The following is a 12399-nucleotide window of genomic DNA, read 5'->3' on the forward strand; positions in this document are numbered from 1 at the left end:
GTTATCAAAAAAGGGGATTTGACTTCTGCTCCAACTTTATAACATGGCCAGTTAAAGAACTGGTGAAAGGTAAAGTGGGTCAGATCTTTATACTAGTTATCCACTTGCACAGAGGTGTACTGTGATTGAATTTTAAAGGTTTTCATTACATTTTTCTGCTGTTTTGTTCAAACTTAGTATATAATATAATGCAGATTTAAAGCAACAAAAAACAGAATGTATAAAGAAATATACCAAAATGTTAAGTGTTAGAATAAATACCCCACTACTTGTAGCACAATCGTTTGTTTGAGGCACAAAGGTATTTTTTCCCTTAATTATATTCATAATATAAATACAAATTTTTATCTATTTTCACTTAGCATTTTTCATATAAAAATCTTCCAAGTTATTAAATATCTTTTATAACCATAATTTTAATTTCTACATAATAGTCCACTTAAAGGAGGTGATACACAGATAAGGTGATTATTTCTCCATGACTGGACATTGTTTTATGAAATATTTCAATGTATTAAGTAATGTAATAAAATGCATCTTTGATATTTAAAGTTATAATTTGATTGCATTTTGGGAAAATGATATTAATGCCATTAATTTGTTTATTGGACAAGTTTCCTTTCTAGACTATTAACTGAGAACAAGAATTGCACTTACTCATCTCTATGTCCCCAGCCCTGCCTGGCACATAAAGTATCTAGTTTATATGTACTGAACTGAATATACTTTCTTCTTTTATAGTTTCCCACTCTTTGTTGGAGGGTTTAAGTTCGTACCTATGTGTTTCCTTGGAGATTATATATACAATGTGTATATACATTATTAAGTGAATGTATACACATTAACTTAAAAGGGATAACTTAATATCCTCAATTCAGTGTTATTAATACACACACACACACACACACACACTAGGGAAGCCTATATATATTTTCCAGTTTATCTGTATTTTGGTAAACATTCCTATAATCATAGAGAATCACATTATCTTAAATATTATATTTACCTTCATGCAATATCCATGCTAATTATCCTCATCTAGATAAATTGTCTTGAAAGAAAAACCAATAAATGGCTCAGCAAACTGAGATTTTCACAACTAAAGATGAAGGTAAGAAATACATAAGGTACAAATGAACTCAGAGACAATATAAAGCAGCTTACATAAACAAATTAGTGCAGTTCCAACTTTGTTTTATGGAAAATAATGTCATTTAAGGTTTCAGCTGAGCCACTTCAGGGGTATGATTCATAGGTTATATTTATGTGAAACCTTATTTGAGTATTTAAAGCCATGTGAAATCCTAGTTTGGTTTTCAGATAAAAAAAACTGTGATTTAAACTAGGCCCATTAGTACCTAATAATGTGTGGCCAAAAACAGGGGCCATATTAACTAGCAATTTCTGGTACAAATTATTTATAGGGCTTATTAAGTATCTTCCCATATTATATTTTAAAATAATAATAAAACGTATGACATGCTTGTTTTATATCCATTACATTATTCAGTCCTCAAAACCTTCTCCTCTCAAATAAGAACTGACTGTTCTTGTTACCATTTTACAGATGGGAAAACTGAGTCTCTACATTAGATTTACTTGTACAAGGTCATTAACAAAGAAGTGGTAAAAGTAGGATTAAAACTAAGGTCTTTCTGGCTCTAAAGCCCTAGTTACTCTGGTAAAAACAACCCTCAGTGATAGGTATACTATTTTCCTATCTGCTTAACAGAATATGCAATTGAGGCTTAGGGAGGTAAGAGCAACTAGAACAAGGCCTTTCACTTAGTAAGTGGCTGGGCTAGGATTCAAACCCAGGTCTGTCATTAACTCCATAGCCTTGCTGAACTTCCTCTATCCATCTTTGCAAAATACAGACTCTGATGGCAGGGGAACAAAGAACTTTCTCTCAACATATTTTATAAGCTAAGCAAAATTAAATTACATAATTTATTGGTTTTTGTTTTACTAAGGTCTCTTAATGTTGTATGGATATTGCATGTCCTCAATATAGCAAAGCCCAAGGTGGGAGGGAGGTGGTTTTGTGTGTATTCTGCTGATCTAGGTTTTCTACAAGTAGACCAAAGAATAGACCGCCCAAACCGGAACACTTCTGGTGAAGGGTGGGCACCATTCATAATCATTCTGGGAAACAGGTGAAAAGCAAAAAGTGTCCCAGGCCAAGGCAGATATGTGGCCACTATCGTGGGAACATTTCTCTAGTGATGACCAGAGTCTGATTTTTCCCTTGGGTCCAGCGGTTCTGCTATAGTGATTCTTCTCTTTGATGCTAACTCAAAGCAAAGTGAATACTTTCAGTGTAAATCTTAGGGAAAACTTTTCTAAGTTCAAGTAAGAGGTCTGGGGTTAGAATTGAGCAAATTCTGCCTTTTGGGGGCTGTGGTGCTATCTTTACAGCCAGAGATCTGTGACAGCAAGGACTTTGCATTTCAACCCTAAGTAAACAATATTGATTTTTGGGTTCATATTTTGCTGTGGGAAGGTGCTTATGAATTCTGTTAACCCCTGATATGTTGCTTTAGACTCTCAAGCCTTGTTCTGAACTCTAGGGTGAGAACTTCTGTACAGTGGACTGCACTGTTTTCATATCAGTGGTGTTATAACTGGAGGCTGAGTTCATGCTCAAGACTTGGATTCAGCAACCAGTTCTCAAGAAATCTTAGATATTGTGTATGCCATGGAAACATAGACACAACCATGAAGATAGATAACATGCGAAGAGAATAGGAAGTTTGGGACAATCCTATCTAGTTCCCTTGCCAGTCCTTGCAAGTGGTGATAACTATGTTAATCGTGGTGCATAGTCTCAGCCCCAGTTTCCTCATGTCAAGGTTAATAGCAGTATCTTTCAGCTGTTTGTTGAGATTTTTAAATGATTTCAAGGGCACAAAGTGGTCGGCCTGTAGGAAGCCCTTAGCAAATCTTGGTTCTCTCTCTTAAAATAGCAGTCTCTCGCCAAGCTCTAAACATGCTTGCTTGTATTTTTCACATCAATTATATAAAAAGTCACCGTCTCAGTCTTCCTTTCCTTTTGCCAATTTCCTGTCCTTTGTCCTTCACCTTTACTCCTCATACCACCTTCGCTCTTCTATCCCTTCCCCTCTAATTCAACAAAGAAAGACTTAAGGTGGCTGAATTATAAAATGTATATAGTACACATGAAAAACAATTTGACCAGATTAGAAATTTGACCTTTTAAAAGTTAATCATTAGCAAAATGATTAGCCATTTAATTAAGCATAAGTCGTTTGTTTATAAGGACTTTGGGGAAGACTCTCAGTGACCCCACCTCTTATAAAGCTAACACTTCTAGAATGTGCAAACTGATAACATTTTTCCTCTGGAGAATAATATTCTTTGTAGTAAACAGACAAATGAATATTAACTTTAAATAAAATGCTCTTCAAAGTTGATTCCTTAAAACCAAATAAAAAATATCACAGTGTGTAAATATTGAAGTCCCTTACTATCCTTCACTGGAAACTTGTGCATTAGTATTCATGTTTGTTTTTATTCTTTTCTCTGACCCTCTTATGGCCTTCAATAATGAGTCCTGGACTGGAACCAAAGTCATAGAAGGATTTATAAAAAAAAAATGAAGGTATGTAGGTAAAAGAAAAATGGGAAGAAGAAGAATCATTCTCTCTTGCCTTGGTTTAGGAGACAGTGAGGGCATCTAAGGATTTATTGTATGAATTTGATTTTTCAGTACTTTTTAAGCATCAGCAGCTGGGTTCTGGTAATTGAACACTGATTACTGCATAAGAAAGTGAAAAATAGATGTTAATTAGATAAAATTGTCTGACGAGAACAGCAGCGTTTGGGAAACCTGGGGCATAAGAAAGACTTTCTGCAAGTTTAACAAGGGAAAGTTTACCCTTCTCATCCCAAACCTCCTCTCCCTTGTCGCTCTCTCAAAAATCTTCCTAAAAATCCTCTAACAACCTCTGTCACAAACAAGTCACTGCACCACAGAACAGGGTCTGGGATAACACTTGACCCAGACAGTGGTGGGAACCTTGTGAGTTGAACATGGCTTACCATCAATCCTAGATCTTCTTACCAGTGAGGCCAATTTAAAGGATAAAAGGCTTTACTGTCTTTTTCATGCAAGTGGACATTTTGGGGTACTCCAGATGAGAGAGTTGGCTGTGTATGTTCTGGATACCTGAGAGGATGAGGGTTCCAGGTTACCATGGCAGGGATTCAGGAGAAAGGCTGACCTTCCTGCAGTCCTCAGTGAGGAGCACGGCTCCCATTGAAGGTCCTTTACTTCTCTGCCCTCCTTTATAGGAGTTTAGAGAAAGCTTTAGAGACAGGTCTTTAGAGAAAGCTTTTGGGTGTTTCTGAGTACTGGGGGATTGGTGTAGTTTAGTAGAACAGTAGGAATGTGTGCAACATAGGACAGAGTCACCAAAGGCCCTTAGGTACTATTTGGATAATGTGAAAGCCCTTGAAACCCCAAGCCGTCTGCACAATGCTAGTCGCCATGACTCCACATTGCCACGCGGTATCAGAGTTTTATTCAGGGATTATCATAGCAGTAAAAGTTCTCAGGGTAAAAGCACTATTCTAATTACTGACTGGAATTTTTGACCATCAACAATTGGGCTTTTATAAACAGTGTGTAAGAAATTAAAATACCATTAAACACATATAATTTATTCAAAAGTTGAAAGTGCAGCCATTACTAAGGTGAGAAAAAATATTTTTTGTTTACCACTTTAGGGAAAGAAAGGGCCAATAGGGAAAATGTATAAATAATCTTAACCTAATTGTTTAGAGAATTCCAAGTCTATTTAATGCTAGAAAATTCCAAAATGTGACTTGGTTTTAGGAAACACTTGCTACTAGAGTCAAAGGCAGGAGATTTAGAAACACTATGCTAACTTAAACCTGCCCCGACACACTCCACATTGCTCATTCTGTTGCTAGAGGAGTTATTAAAAATGTAGACTTCTGATTTGCATTCTAGGGCTATCAGAGTAAGGACCTGGGGCACCTTTTCCTCATCATGTATTTAGCTTTAGGGCTTTGACTACAGAAATAATTATTTAGATACTTAATAGCAGAGGGATGAGAGATAAATTCTGTGTCTAATCTACATTTTTGGTTACTGGCAAGAATACATGATTAAAGTTAAAAAGTCAATACTGTGATTAACATTCTATTTAATAATGTTTCAGTCTTAGTAATGTACTACTTTAAGTATCTGTCTTTTTAAAAGTCCCTATAAAGGAAAATGTCTGTATTTAATTTGGGATACAAGACTTTCTGGAATAGTGGTATGCTGGTAAGTGTTTAATAACCTGTTCTCCAAAGGAACAAAAAAGCCCTTTTTGAGTTTTTGCTGATTTCCATGCAGTAAATACTGCCACCATGGCTTTCTAGCTGATGACATTATATCAGGACATATATAAAATATGTGGAAAAATTTAAAAACTGACTCTTGCAAAGCTGGTACAAGTTGGATTCAACCCACACAGTAATTGGACCCCACTGATTTGAGTTAAATAACTCCATGTATATTAACTAGGGCAATATTTTATGTATTATATACAAACTTCTGATCACATAATGTGGTGGCAAATCTGTATTTTTAAAAAAATGTGTTAATGGGTACAAAATACTGGTATGCCTCATTTTACAAAACTAATTTGCATGTCTCAAAATGAAAATTTCTTCTGTTACAAAAGGTACATATTTATCTTTTATGTTACTCTATAGCTCTCAAATGTGAAATGTGGTAAGTGAGAGATGGTGTAAATCATACTTGGTTCTGATGATTTCAAAGCAAGGCCTTGTCTTGAGGACTGGAAGGCAGCACACACTGATTGTTAAGCCTGTGGGTTCAGGAGTTGGGCTGGTTCTATCATTTACTACCTGAATGAATGAAGTTGGGGATATTACTTGTCTACTTCAATTTTCCTTCTGTAAAATGGGATAAATAATAGTATCTATGTCATAGAATTGTTGCAGGCTTAACATGCTTGTAACAATGCCTGCAACCTAGTAAGGACAACATATAGCTTTTTTTATGACCATTTTATAATTTATTATGGGAAGGCATTTCACTTGAGCTATAAGTGTAGAACTTAGTAAATATTGCCTTAGAATAGTGGTTCTCAAAGTCCAGTGATGTGTGTTTAACAAGCCCGGCAGATAATTCTGATGCACAGTCAAGTGTGAGAACCACAGTTTGACATCATTACCACAAACATACATTAAAAGGATCACCACAAGCAAGTAAGATTTTTTCCATGAATGCAGGGATGGTTCAATGTCCACAAATCAATCAATGTGATCTACCACATTAACAAAAGGAAGGATAAAAACCCTATGGTCATCTCAATAGATTCTGAAAAAGCACTTGACAAAGTTCAACATCCATTCATGCTAAAAACTCTCAACAAAATGTAATACATTTCAACATAATAAAGGCGATATGCGACAGACCCACACTTAACATCATACTCAATGGTGTAAAGCTGAAAGCTTTTCCTCTAAGATCAGGAACAAGACAAGGATGCCCACTCTCACCACTTTTATTCAACATAGTCCTGGGGTCCTATCCACTGTAATCAGACAAGATTAATAAGTAAAATCATCACTATTTGCAGATGACATTATATGTAGAAAACCTTAAAGACTCCACCAAAAAACTATTAGAACTAATACCTGGATTCAGCAAAGTTGCAGGATTCAAAATTAATACACAGAAATCCATTTGTGTTCCTATATGCTAACAAAGAACTAGCAGAAAGAGAAATCAGGAAAACAACTCCATTTATAGTTGCATCAAAAAGAATAAAATACCTAGGAATAAACCTAGCCAAGGAGGTGAAAGACCTATACCCTGAAAAGTACAAGACACTCATGAGAGAAATTAGACACCAATAAATCCTGTGCTCATGGATAAGAAGAATTAATATTGCCAAAATGGCAATCCTGCTCAAAGCAATTTACAGATCCAATGCAATCCCTATCAAAATACCAACATCATTTTTCAATAAACTTGAGCAAATAATCTTAAAATTCATATGGAACCACAAGACACCCAAATAGCCAAACCCATCCTGAGAAAAAACAACAAAGTGGGGGTATTATGTTCCCTGACTTCAAGCTATGCTACAAAGCTACAGTAGTCAAAACAGCATGGCACTAGCATAAGAACAGACCCATAGATTTACAGAATAGAGAGCTCAGAAAAAAACCCATTCCACATGGTCAATTAGTATATGACAAAGGAGACAAGAATATATACAATGGGAAGAAGTCTTTTCAATAAATGGTGCTGGGAAAACTGGACAGCTACATGCAAGAGAACAAAACAAAAATTAACACATGAAATATTAAAGATCTAAATATAAGACCTGAGACCATAAAACATCTAGAAGAAAACAAAAGGCAATACAGTCTTGTAATTAGTAATTTTTTTCTGGATATGTGTCTCCCCAGGCAAGGAAAGCAAAAGCAAAAATCAGTGAATGGAAACATATCAAACTAAAAACCCTCTGCACTACAAAGGAAACCATTATCAAAACAAAAAGGCAACTCACAATTCTGTATGTGAGAATACGTATTTTGGATATTAGCCCCTTATTGGATATATTCTTTCTAAATATAAAGAACACATACAATATCAAAAAAAAAAGAAATTAAAAAATGGGCAGAGGACCTGAGTAGACATTTTTCCAAAAATGACACACAGATGGCCAAAAGACACATGAAAAGATGCTCAATATCACTAATCATCAGGGAAATGCAAATCAAAACTACAGTGAGATAGCACTTCACACCAGATGGAGTGGTTAATACCACCAAGAAAAGAAATAACAAGTTTTGGCAAAGATATCGAGAAAAGGGAACCTTTGTACACTGCTGGTAGGATTGTAAATTGGTGCAGTCACTGTGGAAAACAGTATGGAGGTTTCTCAAAAAGTGATAAACTAATGCCATACGACCCAGCAATTCCACTTCTGGAAATTTACACAAAGAAAACAAAATGACTAGCTTGAAAAGATATAAGTACTCTTATGCTTATTGCAGCATTATTTACAATAGCTAAGGTATGGATGCAACTTAAATGCCCATCAGTAGATGAATGGGTAAAAACGATGTGGTACATATATACAACAGATATTACTCAATCATAAAAAAAGAATGAAATCTTGCCCTTTGTGGAGGATAGTGAAATAAATGAAGGGTGAAAAAGAAATTATTGATAATGTTTGATATCTTGATCTAGGTGATAGTTACATGAGTGTATACACATGTCAAACACTTATTGAGCTGTACACTAAGATGTGCATTTTCTTGTACAATACAAAAAATTAAAAATAATAGGAATTGCCACTAGTTTCTTTCCAGAGGGGCTGATTGATGATCTGATTACTTGCAACACAATCAACTGTAAAGCTTGCTTAAATTTACCCAAATTTGTGTATAATATAGGAAAATACTTAGGTATAACTTTGCCTTTATGTGAATAAAGTAGCTCTGGAATAATACAGAGATAATGTTGGTTACTTGCAAGGTTGGGAAGTGAGATGAGAGGCAGAGGTGGGAGAGAAAAATCTTACTGCATCTACTCTCGTCTCTTTTGGATTTTGAATGATGCACAATTTAAAAATATTAAAACGTTGACATTAATATATGTACAGCTATGGCACATATTATAAATTAAACATATTTTTATGTAAAATACAGGTCTGTGGGTTTTACCAAAAGCATACCAAATCAGAACCCAGAATAGAACCTGCCAAATCTGAGTCCTTGTAGTTGATTTCCAGAATTTCCATGTATTGCCTCAGTTATCATGATGGCACATCGGCAGAAGCCTGCTACTGCTAATGCCCATGGCGTAAATACTCCCACCACAGCCAAGTTCTAGCCATGCTGGAGATTCGATATTACCTATACTGCTTTCTTCACCGGGCCAACAGGGAAGAGGAGACATCTCCACATGCAGACATCTCCAGAAGGCATTACAATGGCTTCTATCGCTTGGAAAGCCTTCACATATGATGGGATAGTATCAGGACTATAAGACAGGAGACTTGGGTTTTCATCTGACCCTGCCACTAACTGGGCAAGGCCGTTACTTTTGCATCCCTCAGGTTCCTTATCTATCAAATGGGGGCATTAATCACTGTCCTGCTGACATCCCTGGGTCAAATGTGATTACATCTGACCCCATTTTTAAAGTAAGTGTAAAAGTTAATAAAATGTGGTGTTGATTGCACATTTTTGACATTTTAACATTTCAGATTTACTTGGGAAAAAAATCTCTTATACAGCAAGTGGGACATGAGTTTTTAAATAATTTAAAAGTGGTACAAAATTTATGTCAAAAATCCATTTCCCCCATAAGAAAGTGCAAAGGAGATTAACTGCCTGTCTTTATTCCATTCAGGTTTGGAAAGTCTATGGATTTTACAATATCTTAAATACTATGACAGTTTATTATCCCAACAGAACAGGAGACATTCGACTTATACTGATCTATAATGCCCTTGCCAAAAAAAACACATTTGCTTTATTGGAATTATTAATTAGCTTTCCACCAGCTGTAAAACTGAAACACGTGAATCTGTCTAAACATAAGAGAGAAGCAGATGAAGTGACTGCCTGAGCATTGAAGTCAGACAGTTCGGGGAGGGCACTTTGCCTTCCTGCCCCCAGCCTGCCTCCCTGCCCTTCAGTGGTTGCAGATGAAGTTGGCATTGGTTTGAACGTTACGTGGAGAGTGCTGGGCCTCCCCACGCTGGTTACTCCCCTCCATGCCTCTGCCTGAAAGTCAGCCTTCTGGGAAGCGAAGTGGTCTCATTCTCAAAAGATGCTATATTCTTCTGTTCCAAAGCAGAGTCCCTTCTCTTTTCTGCAACAGACTCACTGCATCGTGACTTCAACTGCTCCTTTCTACTTAGGAAAGTCCAGTTTGGTTTTCCATAGAATAGTGTTTGAGACCAAATGGCCTGATTTAAGAAAACCCCTTAATAAACAACTAATAGCTATAATATAAAATAATAGCCAATAATAAAATAGCTAAAATAACATAAATCTATATGCCAGACCCTGTGCTGGGCTCTTTCCATGTGTCATCTCCTTGACTCCTACCATCTCTGTGAAGGGGGGGTCTGTTACCCCTGTTTGACAGAGGAGACAGTTGGTTCTGAGTCCTCAAGAAATGTGTCTGGGGTATGTCACATGCAGTGACATGGAGCTCTGCCTCCATCATTTGTACTGCTGTTCACTGCACCGTATGGCCCCCTCCTTCTAAAAGGAGATGGTTTAAAAACTTTACCTTCACTTTTTTTTAAGGGATTAAGTTGTAGGAAGGAGATTCACTAAGTTGTAGGAGGGTACAAATTTACATGTTATACCCTTTTTACAGTTCCCAGGTGAGTAGAGGCTGGGCCAGCAGTTAGCCTTGCTGGAAAAGAATTATTTGTGTGATGAGAATATACTATGAGCTCCATCACTCCCATGATATTTTGCAGAACCTTCTGTGTACTTTTTTATCTAAGCTCAGTTCCAAGCACATAAATCTGTGAGAAGTCCCATGAGAATATTCCACTAAGGCTGCAACAAAGACTCCTGTTTCAATCGACTTTTTATGTAAATGGAAAAAAATGAATTGGAAGCAAACACCTAAAAATTCATAAGATGCTGTCTCTCTAATTATGCAGTATTCATGGAAACAGACTTTAAGCATCATGCTAAAATTTGGAGTTCATCTACATTTTTTTCTCTTTCACGAAGTGGAAGACCAGCAGGGAGAAAAGATGCTCACAATCATACCAGAGAGACAAAGACAGGAGGAGGATTTCATAGTCACTCCTAATGGTGCATATCTGAGAAGTAAACCTCCCAGACAATGAGGGAAGCTTCAACTGCTGGGAACATCCCCACCCTTCTGGGGAACCAGCTCCTTACTTCAGGAGACAGAGTACTCAGAGGATGACCAACAATTTTTTTGGTGGCTTATCTTTACTTCCTCAATAGAAAATTATTTCTTGCTTTTGCACTTCCCTACGTTACCACACTCCCCGGCTACTAGTATACATAAAAATAAACTATTCAGGAGCTTTTGACTGCATATTCTCAGAAGACAAGTTTTATTGGAAATAAAAAAAGGTATGTGAGTATGATAAACAGCAGCACTATCACTATCCACTTTTTAAATATTTTACTACTGGGTTAGTGAAATATTTAAAGTGATTATGTGAACAGCTCTCCCTGTCACGTGGAAGCCTGAATATGTCACTATCCAGTATAACCATCTGACAATCTTATGTTGGCACAATGCTTTCCAGAAAACCATTCATGCCAAAGGGTGACTGTGACTGTTTTTATTTTTAATAGGAAAGGAGTAATCTCAAATAAGTGCTGAGACTAGGCATTATGAGATGTGGCAAGCTGTTTGCTTTGCCCCAGATTCAGGCTCTGCAAACAGGCCCCAGTAGGCTTCGGTGAAAACATCATTTTTGTTTCAGTCAAGTGTGTGCTTGACTGCTTTTAGCTCAGTCTTCCTGGAGAGTGTCACTGGAAAAGACATGGAGTAAAAGAGCCGCTCAGCCCTGGCTACACTGTGTGTGTTATTCGTCCCTTGCCCTCTTTGCTCCTGGGATGGGATATAAGAGCTTTTCATCTCCAGATTCAGTTCTGACATAGATTCCATCCTAAATTAGATGGAATTTTTAGAATTCTAAAAAAGGTTTTAGAATTCTAATCACTTTCCAGGCTTCTTTAGATTCTATATGAGCCATCTTAACTGAAATGCATTCAATGCAACAGATTCCTTAGAGGGACAATGAACATGTGGCTGAAATGGACCAAAGCAGTCCAACCAGCTAGATTTTGTTTCCAAATGGACTCTCCCTTGACTAACAATCAGCATGCACAGAATCTAGCACCGAGGCCTGAGACACCATCAGGTCGCACTATAAAGCTCTCCCTCTCACATTTTCCTAAACCTAATGCTGCAGAGTTGAAAAATGGAAAACACAGAAAAGTGGTTGATTCTTTTGGAGTAATAACCAATATCACTGATTGAGAGCTTGCTATATGTCACACGCACTTTACCCATACATAGCATCTCTATTTTACAGAAGAAGCCAAGGCTGAGAGAAGTTAAGTCATGTATGTGTTCAAGGTCGCCTACCTAGTAAGTGGCGGAGCCAGAATCTGAGTGCTGGTCAGTCCCCTTCTGAACTCCATGCACTTACTTGCTAAACCACAACTAGGAAATAGGCTTCACATTGGGTAACAACTCTGATGGGGGTGGAGAACAGCTGCCTGAAGCCCTGGGTTGAGATGGCTTCTGAGGCTGTGTGGGGTGCCCAGAAAGGAGAATTGGGTCACACACTGAGTACT

The 12399-nt window shown here is 37.1% G+C and overlaps 1 protein-coding gene across 2 annotated transcripts in view; it reads right to left on the bottom strand.

Annotated features, from left to right (window-relative positions):
- The window catches only part of LINGO2 (leucine rich repeat and Ig domain containing 2), a 1246785-nt gene that overhangs the window by 10524 nt on the left and 1223862 nt on the right, over positions 1-12399 (bottom strand). The window lies entirely within an intron of this gene.

Source organism: Manis pentadactyla, chromosome 3 (assembly GCF_030020395.1).
Source record: "Manis pentadactyla isolate mManPen7 chromosome 3, mManPen7.hap1, whole genome shotgun sequence".
NCBI lineage: Eukaryota > Metazoa > Chordata > Mammalia > Pholidota > Manidae > Manis > Manis pentadactyla.